We start from the raw sequence: 16,063 nt of genomic DNA, 5'->3' as shown, positions 1-16,063 counted from the left end.
CCAGGTCTGCGCCCTCATCAGTTATCAAGTCCCGGATGAGGGGGGCCTTATGAACAACAGACCTGGCATTTAGCGACAGCAGCCTGAGACCAGGGTCCTGAGCACCCGCGCCATCTGACCTTGGAGTGGGACTCCTAGGGCCGGAAGGAGGGATCTCTATGACACAGCGAGCCCTCCTTCCCCGGTAATGGCCAGCCCTAAAGTCCCCGCCATATCTGCCTCTCCCTGTTATGACCGCAATGCTCCGACCCTCTCCCGTGGGCATAGTCCCCCCAACCACCCCAATGGCCCCCACTTTCCCCGGCAGGTCCTCCGAATCAGACATACTCATTTACTCACCCAAGCAGTCCCCACATAAAAGTTAAAACATATAAAATACAATGGTAACAAATGGTAAAAGTGGGACATTCACTCAATCACATACAATCTCATGCACTCATCATACCGATTTAAAATTGCGCAAGAGAGGGGAAACTTAATATTTTTTGAACTTCTCCTCTGTAGAGTCCAGCAACAGGGGGCAGAGCCCCAGAGTTTAAAAAGTTTGAAGTAGTTAGAGAGATAATGTCAGTTGGGAGAAGGTGCCAAGCAGGCCCCCTGCCCATGTCCTATTCGTCCCCTGCCTTCTTCTTTCTGCAAAGTTCAAGTGCAGGATGGTATACAGGAAAATGGCTGGGAGTCTCAGCAAGGCCGGAGGTGGATTCAAATATCCCAGCTTATTCCAAAATGTTGGTCTTAAGGGTGAAGGTGGGGGTAAAGCCGGTTGAAAGGCAAGGACAGTCAGGCGTCTAAAATGGGGGCTCCTAAAGCAGCCACGGATAGCAGCGGCAACAGCAACATGAGCCGAAAAACGGGCCATGATAGTCAGAAGTTCAAAGGGTGAGATGGAAGGGGGGGTGCGTTTGGGTCGGCAGCAGTAACAGCAACGAGCCTAACCTTTCGGCCCACGGCGTCTCAGGAACAAACTCACCAACCACCCTGAGGACAGCTCACCCAGCCTTCTTGCCCTGCCTTCGGGTGCTTTGGAGAAGAGGTTGTCCCCCTCTTCTTGGTGACACCTCTCAAATATCTAACTTCTCATCACACATGTAATCTTCCCACTTTCCAGTTTCAGTGTCAGGGTTCCAACAGATGCCCTAATTAAACCATGAGTCTCGAGCCAAGCTTCAAAAGAAATCCAGTTATTTATTAGGAGCAACATGTCAGCACGTAACCAAGTGAAGGCAACTCTGACCCCACATAATTTACGACCCAATTATGACCCTGTTTCCCCCCCTCCCCCCAGGGTGTGTCATAAATCACATTCTCCAACAGAGCACTTTTGTGGGCTGTAGAGATCACACAGCCCCTCCGGCTGATGTGGGTAACCTGGGAGACAGCCTTGAGAAAGATAGGCGTGGAATGTGCTTCTCTTTGTGGCTGCTCTGCTTCGTTGTCAGTTCCCCATCCCCCTTGCCTATGGCAACTCAAGAGCAGGCCAGCGATGCTTTGCGAGTTGACATTTAGCCTTTGTTACCTGGCTGTGAACATGAGTCCGAGGTCACCTGCAGGGGAGTTCAAAGTAGAGAATTCTGTCCATTTGCGCATTTGTTTTTTGTCCTTTTCTCTGGCTTTTAGACAGAGGCAGAAAAGCCTCACTTTGCTTGGCTCATCAAGGAAAACTAAAGGCATATGACAATGGGTGTCAAACGGCAGCACTCTGCTTGTCTCCTTTCCCAGAAATACCCATTTTCACGTTCCATTCCCAGTGCATTTACAGCTGCTGCTGCAGCTGATCTGGAGAATGGAATTTCTGAGAGTGGCTGGATCCCATGAATTTCTCATTTCCCATCTGTGCATGAGTTCCAAAAGCAGAAATCCTTTTCAATATTTTATTAACTTTGCCACCCACTGAAATGCCCAAAGCAGCTTATGCTCTGCCTTTCTGCTCTGCAAAATGAAGAGAGGCAGGCAACAGCTGGGCTCAGAGGCTGCAGCTCTGAAGAGGTGGCTCGGCAGGCAGTAGGGAGCCTGCAGTAACCTGGGTGGCATGCAGTCCTGTCCCACCCCACCCCCTGCCCCCTGCCATCCTTTCCAGGACAAAGTGGCCAGAGACATTTGGGGCTTCCTCCGTACAGAATCAGAATCAGAAGGGACCTTGGAGGTCTTCTAGTCCAGCCCCCTGCTCAAGCAGGAGACCCTATTTCAGACAAGTGGCTGTCTAGACTCTTAAAAACCTCCAGTGATGAAGCACCCACAACTTTTGGAGGAAAACCGTTCCACTGGTTAATTGTTCTCCCTGTTAGGAAGTTTCTCTTTACTTCCATGTTGCTTCTCTCTTTGATTAATTTCCATCCATGGTTTCTTGTCCTGCCTTCTGGTGCTTTGGAGAATAATTTGACCCCTTCCTCTTCTTTGTGGCAGCCCCTCAAATACTGGAATCCTGCTATCCTGTCTCCCCTAATCCTTCTTTTCTCCTGACTAGGCAAACCCAAATCCTGCAGCCATTCTTCATATGTTTTAGACCCAAGGCCTTTAATTATTTTAGTTGCTCTTCTTCAAACTTTTTCCAAAGTGTCAACATCTGTTTTGTAATGTGGTGGCCAAAACTGGATGCATTATTCCAGATGTGATCTTACCAAGGATCTATAAAGTGCTACTAATACTTCACATGCAGAGTTGAGCAGTGGCCTAGAGGTGGAGCAGTCGCCTCACAATCAGGAGCATGTTCTCTCTCTGGGCACAATGAGAATATATCCGCTGAATAAAACTCCGCATTGGTGACAGGAAGGGCATCTGGCCAGTAAACACTCAGCTCCATTCCGCAAGGGATTATGGAGTCGTTAAAAGATAATGATGACTAACACTTCACTGGATTTTGATTCTCTGCCTCTGTTTATACAACCAAGGATTGTATTAGCTTTTTTGGTGGCAGCTGCACATTGTTGACTCATGTTTAAGTGTGTAGTACAGTGTGCAGTGCCCCTAATAAAGCACATTGTGGTTTACTAAGACAAAGAAAAAAATGGAGTCTTTGGAAGAAGCTGCGCTGAAAATCATGGACCCCTGTCGATGTAGCTATTGTGTTAATTCAGCCATCCAAGACTTCACACCAATACTGGTTTTGGCAATGCTTGCAGATGAGGCTTCAACAAACAGCTCTTCTTCTGATGGTGGTGATGGAAGAGGCAGAGCTGCAGAAGACCATCACAGGCCATCACCAGATCCTACAACGGGAGAAAAATAGCAGTAGCACTTAGACATATATATCGCTTCACTGTGCTTTTACAGCCCTCTCTAAGCAGTTTTCAAGGGCAGCACATTGCCCCCAACAATCTGGGTCCTCCTTTTCCTGACTTTGGAAGGAGGGAGGACTGAGTCAACCTTGAGCCAGTTAGGATCGAACTACTGGCAGTCAGCAGAGTTAGCCTGCAATACTGCATTCTAACCACTGCGCCGGTACAGCTGGTAGGTAGTTAGATAGTTAGGTAGGTGGATGGGTGGGTGTGTGGATGGATGGATAGTGAGAATCTGGTGAGAATCAAACTGCTGGGAGTCAGCAGAGTTAGCCTGCAATACTGCATTCTAACCACTGTGCCACCACTGTTCTTATCTTCCTCTAGTAGCCAATGTGAAGCTCTGGCTTCTCTCTTCCTCCTTTCCTGGTTCTTGTTGAATCAAATCTCATGGCAGGAACTCCATGGCTCATGTCATCAAAATTCAGATGCTTAGCAAGTGTCTCCTATTTACAATGGTTGCAGTGATCTTTTGAGACCTTCTGACTAGCAAAGCCAATGGGGAAGCCGGATTCACTTAACAACAGGGTCATTAACTGAACAACCGCAGTGATTCACTTAACAATGGTGGCAAGAAACTGTGTCAAAAACGGGACAAAATTCACCTAACAGATGTCTCACTTAACAACAGAAATGTTGGGCTCAATTGTGTTCGTAAATTGAGGACTATCTGCATAGCCAAATTCTTCTCACATCCTGCTCTTCAGCCAGATTTCCACCATTGTGTTTCTTTTGTTTTTTCACACCTAGTTGTATGACTTTACGCTTCTGCCTATTAAATTTCACTCTTGTTTCCACCCACAGTTCTATCAAGCCGGTCTTTCTTTCCCCTCTACTTCAAAGTATTAGCCACCCCACCTAACAATTTATGGCTTGCAACTTTCTCCATATCATTCATAAAAAGCATTTGATATACTTATATTTCATTCTGTTTGTTTCTGCCCTCTGTTCAAGCCTAAGAATTCTGGAATTTCCCTTCCCAGCCCCTCTCCACCCCTCCTCCAGGCATTAGCCAAAGATGATTTGCAAATTTAGGAAGCCTTCCCTGAACTCCCTGGAACTGTATCATTTTAACAAATTAACCGATCAATAGAGTGGAAGGGACCTTGTAGGTCATCTAGTCCAACCACCACCCTGCCCAAGCATGAGATCCTACACAATTTTTGAGAGATGGCAAACTTGAACAATGGGGCCTGTCCAACAAAATAATTTTTAAGGTGGAGGAAAGCAAAGATTTACATTTAGGCAGGAGGGAAAAAATCAAAGGTACAAGGACAGATTACATGAAACCTGGCTCAAAAACAGTGACTGTGAGAGGGACCTTGGAGTCCTAGTGGACAATTACTTAAACATGAGCCAGCAGCCAAAAATGCTAATACAACCCTGGGTTGTATAAACAGAGTCATAGAATCCAGATCAAGTGAAGTATTAGTGCTGCTTTATAAAACCCCAATAAAACCACACCTGGAATACTGCAGCCAATTTTGGTTACCATCCTACAAAAAAGATGTTGAGACTTTGGAAAAAGTTCAGAGAAGAGCCAGTAACCAAAGGCCTGGAGACTAAAACATAGGAAGAACGGCTGCAGTTTTTGGGTCTGGCCAGTCTAGAGAAAAGAAGAATTGGGGCGGGGGGACAGGATAACAGTCTCTCAGTATTTGAGGGGCTGCCACAAAGGAGAGGGGGTCAAATTATTCTCCAAATCACCAGAGAGCAGGACAAGAAACAACAGATGGAAACCAATCAAGGAGAGAAGCAACCTGGAATTAAGGAGAAATTTCCTAACAGTGAGGACAATTAACCAGTGAAACAGCTTCCCTTCTAAATGCTGTAGGTCACTGGAGGTTTTTAAGAAGAAACTGGACAGTTGCTTGTCTGAGATGGTATAGTGCTCCTTCTTAAGCAGGCGGCTGGACTAGAAGACCTCCAAGGCCCCTCCCAGCTCTATTTTATTCTACTATGTTGTGGAATGATGAAACTAGTCACTGATCTCTATTTTTAAATCGCACCAGAGACATCTGCAGCAGAGCAAGGCAGCGTACAATATGTTCCTGCTTGCAGAACCTTTCCCTTCCCGCCTCCAGTCGGTGCGCAAAGAGACGGCAGCAGGAGCAGCCTCTCCCAGCTGCATCGTGGAAGGCAGCAGACTGAAGTGACAGGGGGTCTCAAGGGGAGCCGGAGCAGTTTAGTGACAAGCAGGACCTTGAATTGGGCCCCGAAGACTCCTGGTAGTTGTCAAGCTTTGCAGAATCTCCCTGTCTTGTCAAAAGTCGAGATAGCTGTGAGCAGCCAAATCCAGAGTTAAATGGGGCAGAATGGAATTGAGGCAGACCTGGGGGTAGCGGGAGAAGAGATGTAAATCCAGAAAAAAATGAGGATCTTGTGTTAGATAAAAGCTTCAACGTTTTCCCCAGGGAAGCCCCGGCAGTTGCCCTAATTTTCTCTTGCACATCAGCTACTATCTACAAAGGCTTCTCCTTATAAAAATGCACAGTTGTTTTTTGGGCTGTCATCTCCTTTCAAACCGGGCTGGGCAACTGTCCTGGGGTAGAGGTATAGATATAGGAAGATTTGTAAAAAGTGAAAAAGCATCTTGCATCCATTTGTCTCCATAAGGCTACAACAGAGGCTTGAGGAATTAAACTGCCCACCTTCAGCTGTTACGAAGCACATACAAGGGGTTGCATCCATCAGTGAAGAAAAGAAATAGGTCAGGAAGTTTATCTTTTTATTTTTGTGGTTTGTGATAAGTCATTGACCTGGGATTGGGAGACCCATATTTCAGCCCCCCTGCTAGCTATCCCACAAGGAACAATCCAACACTTCCGAATGGTTTCCCTTCAGGATTTCCATGGATAGAAACTTTTACCCTTAATTCATGAGAACTGCAGGTTACTTCTGCTGACTGCCGGCTGCCTGCAATTTGGCAGTTCAAATCTCACCAGGCTCAAGGTTGACTCAGCCTTCTGTCCTTCCGAGGTGGGTAAAATGAAGACCCGGATGGTTGGGGGCAAGAGGCTGACTCTGTAAAGCGCTTAGAGAGGGCTGTAATGCACTGTGAAGCGGTATATAAGTCTAAGTGCTTATTGCTAATGCTATTCACTGACGTCATCTCACTCAAAATTCAAAATGTTAATCTTCCATTCTCCCAGCCTGCAATATGGTGACTTTGAAGAGTTGTAAGGTTTCTCTTATACCCCTCAGACAGGGTCCGCAACTTGGGAGTCCTCCTGGACCCACAGCTGAGTTTTGACCATCATTTGTCAGCTGTGACCAGGGGGGCATTTGCTCAGGTTCGCCTGATGCGCCAGTTGCGGCCCTACCTGAACCGGGAGGCCCTCACAACAGTCACTCGAGCCCTTGTGATCTCTAGGCTGCAATACTGCAATGTGCTCTACATGGGGCTGCCCTTGAAGAGCATCCGGCGACTTCAGCTAGTCCAGAATGCGGCCACGCGAGTGATCGTGGGCGCACCACGGTTCGCCCACATAACACCGATCCTCCGTGAGCTGCGCTGGCTACCTGTTGATCTCCGGGTGCACTTCAAGGTCCTACTTACCACTCACAAAGCGCTCCATGGTAGTGGATCTGGCTATTTGAGAGACCGCCTTCTGCCAATTACCTCCCTGCGTCCCATCAGATCGCACAGGGTAGGCCTCCTCCGAATTCCATCCGCCAGTCAGTGCCGACTGGCGACTACGCGGAGGAGAGCCTTCTCAGTCGCAGCTCCGACGCTATGGAACAATCTCCCCGTGGAGATTCGCACCCTCACCACCGCCCAGGCCTTCCGCACGGCCCTTAAGATCTGGCTATCCCATCAGGCCTGGGGATAAAAATCTTAGTTTGTCCCCTCCCGAATGATGAATGAATGTTGTGCTCTATTTTTAATATTATGTATTGTCTTACGTCTTTTGTCTTTGTACCCCCCTCCCCGTGTTTTGTAAGCCGCCCTGAGTCCCCTCAGGGAAAAGGGCAGCCTATAAATTATAATAAACACTCTAAAAACACTCTAAAAAACACTCTTTCCCAACATTTCCAAGATTCCTCAACAATTTGTAAATGCAAGATAGTTCAGTACAGTTGATCCCTAAATATCAGGTACGAAAGGCCACACATGAAGATTCGATTAAACTGATTTACTGCTAAAAGCCTCTGCCAAGAGTCTCTTCAACTAATGGTCTAGTTAGTTAAGACTCCACACGTAGTTCTCTTTTGGCTCAGTAAAGATAAAGGTTCCCCTCGTATATATGTGCTAATCATTCCCGACTCTAGGAGGCAGTGCTCATCTCTGTTTCAAAGCCAAAGAGCCAGCCCTGTCCGAAGACGTCTTCGTGGTTTGGCTGAACTGGTAGCATTTTTTTACTACCGGTTTGGGTGAACAGCTGGCATCTTTGCTAACAGTTTGGGCGAACTGTTCCGAACTGCTAGCATTTCACCTCTGCTCTGTAGAGATTCTATGCTGATCCCCCTTTTCACGCCGCCTCCTCCCGTCCCTCCTCCTATACTGAGTTCCCATTCGGAAGATGAGAAATTTCCTCTAAGTCGCAGGAAACAGCTGCTGCCTCTCCCAAGCTGTAGAGCCTGGCCCCTTTTAATACTGGGGCGAGAAAGATGGCTGCCGAGTCCATCGCTTGGCCCCGTACTGCAAAGAAATATCGTAGAGAGGAGGAATTTGGCGCTTCTGGAGCTGACCCAAGGGAGGTGAGGCCGTCTGAATGTCTAGCGGCCCCGGAGCTGGCAGTAGAACGGAAAAATTCGACCCTTCCAAGCTGCCAGCCCCGAAAGACGCCGGCACTGTTGGCCGCGGATGCCGCCTAACATCGCGGCTTGAACGAAAGGCGCGGCTGGAACGAAGAAACCCACCGAGGCTGGCAATAAGAAAACGAAAGTTGCTGAGAGGAGGAATTGCACTTGGGACGGAGCGGAGGGAAGTGGGGGCGGTGCGAACGTCCTATGATCCGGAGCTGGCAGCGGATCGAAAAGATTTTAATTCTCCGAGCTACCAGCCCCGAGGGACGCCGACATTGCTGGCTGTTATCGCCGCCCAACATTGCAACATTGTAGCTCGACCTTCCCTCTGTGTTTGCCGCCGCCCACTGCCGCTGAGCTGTTGGCTCGTTGCCATTGGCCGAGGAAACGCCGCAGCTCGTGGATGTCACAACTTTGTTCGGTCTTTTCGAGATTTGCAGTCGGACTATCGAGGGTCTCACGGTCCCCCTCTATCCCCCCTATTTCCTGCTTCCTGCGGCCCGCTGCCTGTTGGCCTGCTGGCTCACTGGCGGCGGAGCGTTTTGGGTGCACTGCGCCTGGCGAACTTGGCGAGCTGGAAGACTGCATGAGTTGATGACCTTGGGGGGGAGTTTACTTTTGGACCCACCTTTTGACTCTTTGGTGCGCTGGGGCCCTTTGAGAACGTTGGGCCCGACCACTGAATGGGACGCCATTCCCCCCCTCCTTCTTCCATCGGAGGCGAGTTCCTTTCCTCCTGTTTTCGATCTTGGAAAAGATACTAAGGGGGTTGTTGGGAATGAACCCATGCATCAGGCCTTGTTCATCATGGTTGACCTCCTGGCTCTCACTACTGCAGCTGACATTCGAACTTACCCTATCTTTCAGTCACCTCCCCCCTTGGACTATATTGAACTCTCCAGAAGGGACTCCCTCAAGGTGTGGCCCTCCCCTAGGAGAGGGCGGAAGACACCCCTGGACTTACATTTCTATTTTATACTATACTGGACTCTCTACCGGTTGATAACATAAGCCCAGTACGGACTCTGTGAGCCAGCGCAATTTTTAAATTGGTATGTTGAGTGTATGGGACTGGATGTGATAGTGTGAATGACCCACTTTTTATTATTAATATTGCTGTATTTTTGTATTTTTGTGTTTTAACTATTGCGTGGGGATTGTCTGTGCGTGTGCCTGAGTATGTTTGATTCGGAGGACCTGCCGGGGAATGCGGGGGTCACCGGGATGGTTGGGGGGACTATGCCCACAGGAGAGGGTCGGAGCATTGCGGTCATAACAGGGAGAGGCAGATATGGCGGGGACTTTAGGGCTGGCCATTACCGGGGAAGGAGGGCTCACTACATCACAGAGATCCCTCCTTCCGGCCCTATGAGTCCCACTCCAAGGTCAGATGGCGTGAGTAATCAGGACCCTGGGCTCAGGCTGTTGTTGCTAAATGCCAGGTCTGTTGTTCACAAGGCTCCCCTCGTCCGGGACTTAATTTTAGACGAGAGGGCAGACCTGGCATGTATTACTGAGACATGGCTGGGCACGGAGGGAGGAGTCCCCCTCGTAGAGATGTGCCCAGACGGGTTTCAGGTGCTTCATCAGCCGAGAGCCCAGGGAAGGGGTGGCGGTGTGGCTATCGTTATCCGGGAATCTTTAGCACCTCGTAGGATCCCTGCTCCGGAGCTTGTCGGGTGTGAGTCCCTGCTGGTGAAGTTGGACCTCAAGGGTCAAGCGGGTCTACTGCTAACGTACCTGCCTCCCAACTGCGTTGCAGCAGCCCTCCCCTCGCTCCTCGAGTCGGTAGCCGAGCTAGCAATTGAGTTCCCCAAGCTTATGGTTTTGGGGGACTTCAATTTGCCTTCACTCGGTGAACACTCTGATGGAGTGCAGGAGCTCATGGCTTCCATGACAGCCATGGGCTTGACCCAGGTAATTCGGGGCCCAACCCATTCAGCGGGTCACATGCTCAACCTCGTATTTCTCTCGGAGCAGTGGACTTGTGATCTTGGTCTGGGGAGTAATGAGATCATACCCCTGTCGTGGTCAGACCACTGCCTACTGAGGCTTGATTTCTGGAGGCCAAACCCCCACCGTAGGGAGGAGGAACCGACCAGGTGGTTCCGCCCCAGGCGACTTATGGACCCTTTGAGGTTCCAGACGGAGCTTGGGGTTATTCCTGATACTCTCGCCCACAGTTCGGCGGAGACTCTGGCTGCTGCCTGGCACTCGGCGGCATCAGAGTCCCTTGACCGGATTGCGCCACTACGGCCCCTCCGGGTCGGCGGATCCCGGAGGCCTCCTTGGTTCACCGTGGAGCTCCGGGAGAAGAAGCGCCGGAGGAGACGCCTAGAGCACTTGTGGAGGTCCGATAAGTCCGAAGCGAACTGAGCACTTCTGACAACATGCACCAAGGAATACATCAGGGCATTGAGGACAGCTAAAAGAACACATATTGTCACCTTGGTTGCGTCTGCCGAGTCCCACCCAGCCGCCCTGTTTAGGATAACCCGCTCCCTCCTAAATAGGAGGGATGCGGGGGACCCCCTACAGGGTAAGGCTGAGGAGTATGTCCAGTTCTTGGCGGACAAGGTTGCTCGGTTTCGGTCGGACTTGGACTCCACCTCTGCAGATCCAACCGAGACACAGGGGGATAACTTGGCAGACCATCTCTGGGCTGAGTTCCAGGATGTTGCCTCAGGGGATGTGGACAAGGCCATACGAGCTGTGAGTGCCTCCACATGCATACTGGACCCGTGTCCCTCCCTTGGTTGCCAACAGCAGTGAGGTGACACGAGGCTGGATCCAGGTGGTCGTTACCGCCTCCCTTCGGGAGGGGCACTTCCCCGCCGCTTTAAGTGCGGTGGTGAGACCCCTCCTGAAGAAACCATCCTTGGATCCAGCCGTTCTTAACAACTACCGTCCAGTCTCCAACCTCCCCTTTGTTGGGAAGGTTGCTGAGAAGGTGGTGGCCTTCCAGCTTCAACGGTCCTTGGAGGAAGCTAGCTATCTTGACCCCTTCCAGTCTGGCTTCAGACCTGGTTACAGCACAGAAACCGCTTTGGTCGCATTGACCGATGATCTCTGGAGAGCCAGGGATGGAGGCCATGCGTCCATCCTGGTTCTCCTTGACCTCTCAGCGGCTTTCGATACCATTGACCATGGTATCCTTCTGCGACGACTGCGGGAGGTGGGAGTGGGAGGCACTGTTTTAGGGTGGTTCTCCTCCTACCTCTCGGACAGGTCGCAGTCGGTGTTGGTTGGGGGGCAGAGATCGTCCCCGAGGCCCCTAACCTATGGGGTGCCGCAGGGCTCGGTCTTATCCCCCCTACTATTTAACATATACATGAAACCGCTGGGCGAGATCATTCGGAGGCACGGGATAAAATACCATCAATACGCGGACGACACACAGTTGTATCTGTCCGCCCCGTGCCAACTCAATGAAGCGGTGGACGTGATGAACCAGGGTCTTGAGGCCGTTAAGAACTGGATGAGAGCTAACAAACTGGTGCTCAACCCAGACAAGACTGAGTGGCTGTTGTGTTTCCCTCCCAATAATTTGGCCAATGTTCCATCACTCAGGCTGGGGGTTCAAATTTTACATCCCTCAGACAGGGTTCGCAACTTGGGAGTCCTCCTGGACCCACAGCTGACTTTTGACCATCATTTGTCAGCTGTGACCAGGGGGGCATTTGCCCAGGTTCGCCTGGTGCGCCAGTTGCGGCCCTACCTGAATCGGGAGGCCCTCACAACAGTCACTCGAGCCCTTGTGATCTCTAGGCTGGAATACTGTAATGTGCTCTACATGGGGCTGCCCTTGAAGAGCATCCGGCGACTTCAGCTAGTCCAGAATGCGGCCGCGCGAGTGATTGTGGGCGCACCGTGGTTCACCCACATAACACCTATCCTCCGCGAGCTGCGCTGGCTACCTGTTGATCTCCGGGTGCGCTTCAAGGTGCTACTTACCATCCATAAAGCCCTCCATGGTAGTGGATCTGAATACTTGAGAGACCGCCTTCTGCCGATTACCTCCCTCCGTCCCATCAGATCGCACAGACTGGGCCTCCTCCGAATTCCATCCGCCAGTCAGTGCCGACTGGCGACTACGCGGAGGAGAGCCTTCTCAGTAGCAGCTCCGACCCTTTGGAACGATCTCCCCGTGGAGATTCGTACCCTCACCACCGTCCAGACCTTCCGCACAGCCCTCAAGATCTGGCTATCCCGTCAGGCCTGGGGATAAGATCCTAATCCGCCCCGCCCGAATGCTGAATGAATGTTGTGTTTTACTGTTTTATTTTATTTTATTCACATTTTATGTTTTGTCTTGCACTCCCTCCCATGAGTTGTAAGCCGCCCTGAGTCCCCTCAGGGAAAGGGCAGCCTATAAATGCCAAATAAACTCTGAAAAAACTCTGAAACTCCCTCGTTTCCTTGGCCAAATGATTTGCAAAGTTTTCTTCTTGACCTTCTACTTGGTTATGTGTCCTATTCACTCAGACACTTTTCATGAATTTGGGCACTTTCCCAGTTTGGGTTTGACTCACTTTCCTGGTGACTTTTTAATTACTTGAAGGCATCATCACGTCTCCACACAACTGTCTCTTCTTTAGACCAAACCATTTTTCATAGGATGTATAGGAGCCGTGGTGGTGCAGTATGTAGGGTGCAATAGTGCAGGCTCCTTCTGCTGACTGCCAGCTGCCTGCAATTTGGCAGTTCAAATCTCACCAGGCTCCAGGTTGACTCAGCCTTCCATCCTTCCGAGGTGGGTAAAATGAGGACCTGTATTGTTGGGGGCAATATGTTGACTCTGTAAACTGCTTAGAGAGGGCTGTAAAGGACTCTAAAGTGGCATATGTGCTATTGCTATCTTCCTTCCCTTCTTCCTTCCCAGTGCTTAAAATGCAGTATTGCAGGCTAACTCTGCCCACAGCCAAGAGTTTGATTCTGACCAGCTGAAGGTTGAGGACCTAAAATGAGGACCCAGATTGTTGGGGGCAAGAGGCTGACTCTGTAAACCGCTTAGAGAGGAGCGTAAAGCACTGTGAAGCAACATATAAGTCTAAGGGCTATTGCTATTTCTAGATAAGCCCCTGAATCTCTTCACTGTGCCTCTCTGAATAGCCTCCTTCTTGTATGTAGCCACAAGTGGCCGCAGAATTCCAGCCATGGTTTAACCTGAGCTGCGTTGAGTAAGTGGTTGGCCGCAGTTTGTTTACTGGAATCTGATGAGGGGTGGGGGGGAGAGAAAACACCCAGCTCCCTGCACTGAAGAGGGAGAAAAGGAAGTTCACGGTAGAAGCCCCAGTGGTTTGGAAAACCTCCCAGCTCAAAGGGAAGCTGAGAGGGTGCTAAGAGTCCTTTCCAAAAAGGAGATGACACTTGGAGATGAGGGAGCTTCGTGCTAGCCTGTCTGTCGAGCTGCTTTTTCCTGATGACCTAAGAGAGCAATTTCATTTTCAGAACTGACATATGGTCCCCGATTCCAAAAGCTGCTTTTCCTAGACTCGGTCTCTTCCGTTAAGCACCAGAGTCTGTGTCAAGGCAAGGGGGGTGGGGGAAGGTGGGGAAGGGAGCAGGAGTAAGGCTGGGCACAGAGAGGCAGGGAGGCCATGAGCCTCTTCCTGGACACCAGAGAGGATAGGACAGAAAAGGCGGGTCGGGAGGGTGTCGTCTGTGCTCAAAGGTTGTTCAAAGTTTACATCTCTTTAGAGCTGCTTCGTGAAGACACACACCATTTTAAAGAACTCTCACTGATTCTGAGACCTCGCTTCACATCATCCAGAAGGGTATCTGTACATGCTCAGAAACCCTTCTGGATACTGGCTGGGCTGGAGGAACACAAAAGAAACTCATGTGTCAGACCTGTGAATCTGCCATTCTTCAGGGGACCCTGGTTACATTTACACCTTACAGTTTATTATCCTTTAGTATACTTTTGTTGGGAGAAATGTCCTTCTGGGTTCCCAAGTGGGGGGAAAGACACAGGAAACATGGAGGCTGCTTGGAAAGATGGTTTAATGGTGGACAGGATCCCAGGCTTGAGCTCCTGAACAGAAGAGCGGAATCCCACGTTTCCAGATGTTGGGTGAAGAAGAAAAGGAGGCAGAGATGCTGAATGTGCCTGGTTTATGCCCTCTCTGGCCTTTGATCTTGAACTTGAATTCTGATTGATTGTCAGACTCCCATGGGGCCATGCAGGGCAACTCCCTAGGCTGTGCTTTGAGTCCATGTTTGGTTGAGCCTTGCTTCTTCCCAGGTGCCTTTGGTGAGATGGGTCAATGGCTAATACTATCATGCCTTAATCCCATCACCCTGGAGCTGTATGGGGGAGATCTTTGTTATGTAGAATAGACTGGCCCAGGCCTTTTAATGGGCCATTGACAAGAGGGGGTTATTAAGAGTGAGTCTGTTTCCTAGCTAAAAACATTTTCCTTCATTTCTAATCCAGGGAAATATAATATTCTGCTTTTTTAATATTTCCCGGGATATTTCATTTTTATTACTTTATTACTTTATTACTTTCTCTCCTATGTATCCTGTATCCTGTAGCCTATTGGTTTATAATCGTTAGCCTGCTGCCTAGGGACTCTTGAAATTTCTCACCTTTTGGGGAATGTAAGGGGGGGGCATGTGGGTTGCAAAGGATGACCATGAGAAAGTTCTCTTATGAAGCAGGAGACCAAATGCCACTCCAGACAAATGGCTGTCCAGCCTCTTCTTCAAAGCCTCCAGTGATGAAGCACCGACCATTTCTGAAGGCAAGCGGTTCCACTCCTTAATTGTTCTCCCTATTAGGAAGTGTCTCCTTAGTTCCAGGTTACTTCTCTCCTTGATTAATTTCCATCCATTGTTTCTTATCCTGCCCCTCTGGTGCTTTGGAGAATAGCTTGACTGCCTCTTCTTTGTGGCAGTGTCACAGATACTGGACCACTGCTATCATGTCCCTCCTGGTCCTTCTTTTCTCTAGACTGGCCACACCCAATTCTTGCAACCCTTCTTCAGATATTGTAGCCTCCAGCTTTCAAATCATCTTGTTGCCCTTAAAGAGAAATGCAAACAAATACTTGGCACATATTACCACATGTGTTGGACTTGTATAAAGGCAAGGAAATTTTGGATACAAATTCATATGTGGTTAGAAAAAATGACCAGACAACATATAGAGTTTAAGCCAGACTTATTTTTACTGGGAATTATATCAGATGGCTATGATAAAGGGACACTATACCTAATATTGCACATCTTGATCACAGCAAGAATTGTGCATGCACAGCAGGGGAAGAGCGAAAACACCCCTTCAGAGGAGGAGGAAGATACTAGTCTGTGTGGAAATGGAGAGACTAACCCTAAAAATAGGAGACAAAGGAGATACAGAATACTATGCTACGTGGAATAGATTCTATCAATGATTAGAAACATAAGCTAGAAGTTAGAATGTGAAAGAATCAAATTAGGTGGACATTAGGATTAGAATGTAGGTATTAGAACGATAGATAAGTTGATATCCTAGAATATGATGGTTCAGAAATAACTGTACAACACTGCCACTGTTTAAAATAGTATATATGTTATTTTGTTTTTACCTTTGTTTCATGGCATGGAATGCCAGTACAATTACATTGTACTCAATATATTTATATGTAAACAATAAAAATACATTAAAAAAAAAAGTTACTTCCCTCTTCATCCAAGCAAGTATTACCAGTTTTAAAAAAAGTTATGGCTATCGCTTAAAACACAGCAAACTGTCTCTTCACCCCGTATTTCACATCTTCCTTTATAAATGTATTTTTAAAATCTCATCATCCATCCTAATCAACAAAAGTGCATTTATAGTTACCAGAAATAGCAACATTATAAACTTGATCTAAAACACACACTTCAGTTCCTTCCTTCATATCTCATTTGTTATCATTAAGCAAATCGCCCAAACCTCATCATTTAAATCAAATCAGAATATAGCAGCATGACAATTTTAACCTTAATCAGATAAAATATAAAACATAGAAAATGAACTTGTTCGGAGTTCATCATCTACTCCTGGTCAA

The sequence above is a fragment of the Thamnophis elegans genome, chromosome 16 (assembly GCF_009769535.1).
Source record: "Thamnophis elegans isolate rThaEle1 chromosome 16, rThaEle1.pri, whole genome shotgun sequence".
NCBI classification, from domain to species: domain Eukaryota; kingdom Metazoa; phylum Chordata; class Lepidosauria; order Squamata; family Colubridae; genus Thamnophis; species Thamnophis elegans.
The sequence above is the reverse complement of the archived record's forward strand: the minus strand, read 5'-3'. Positions refer to the sequence as shown.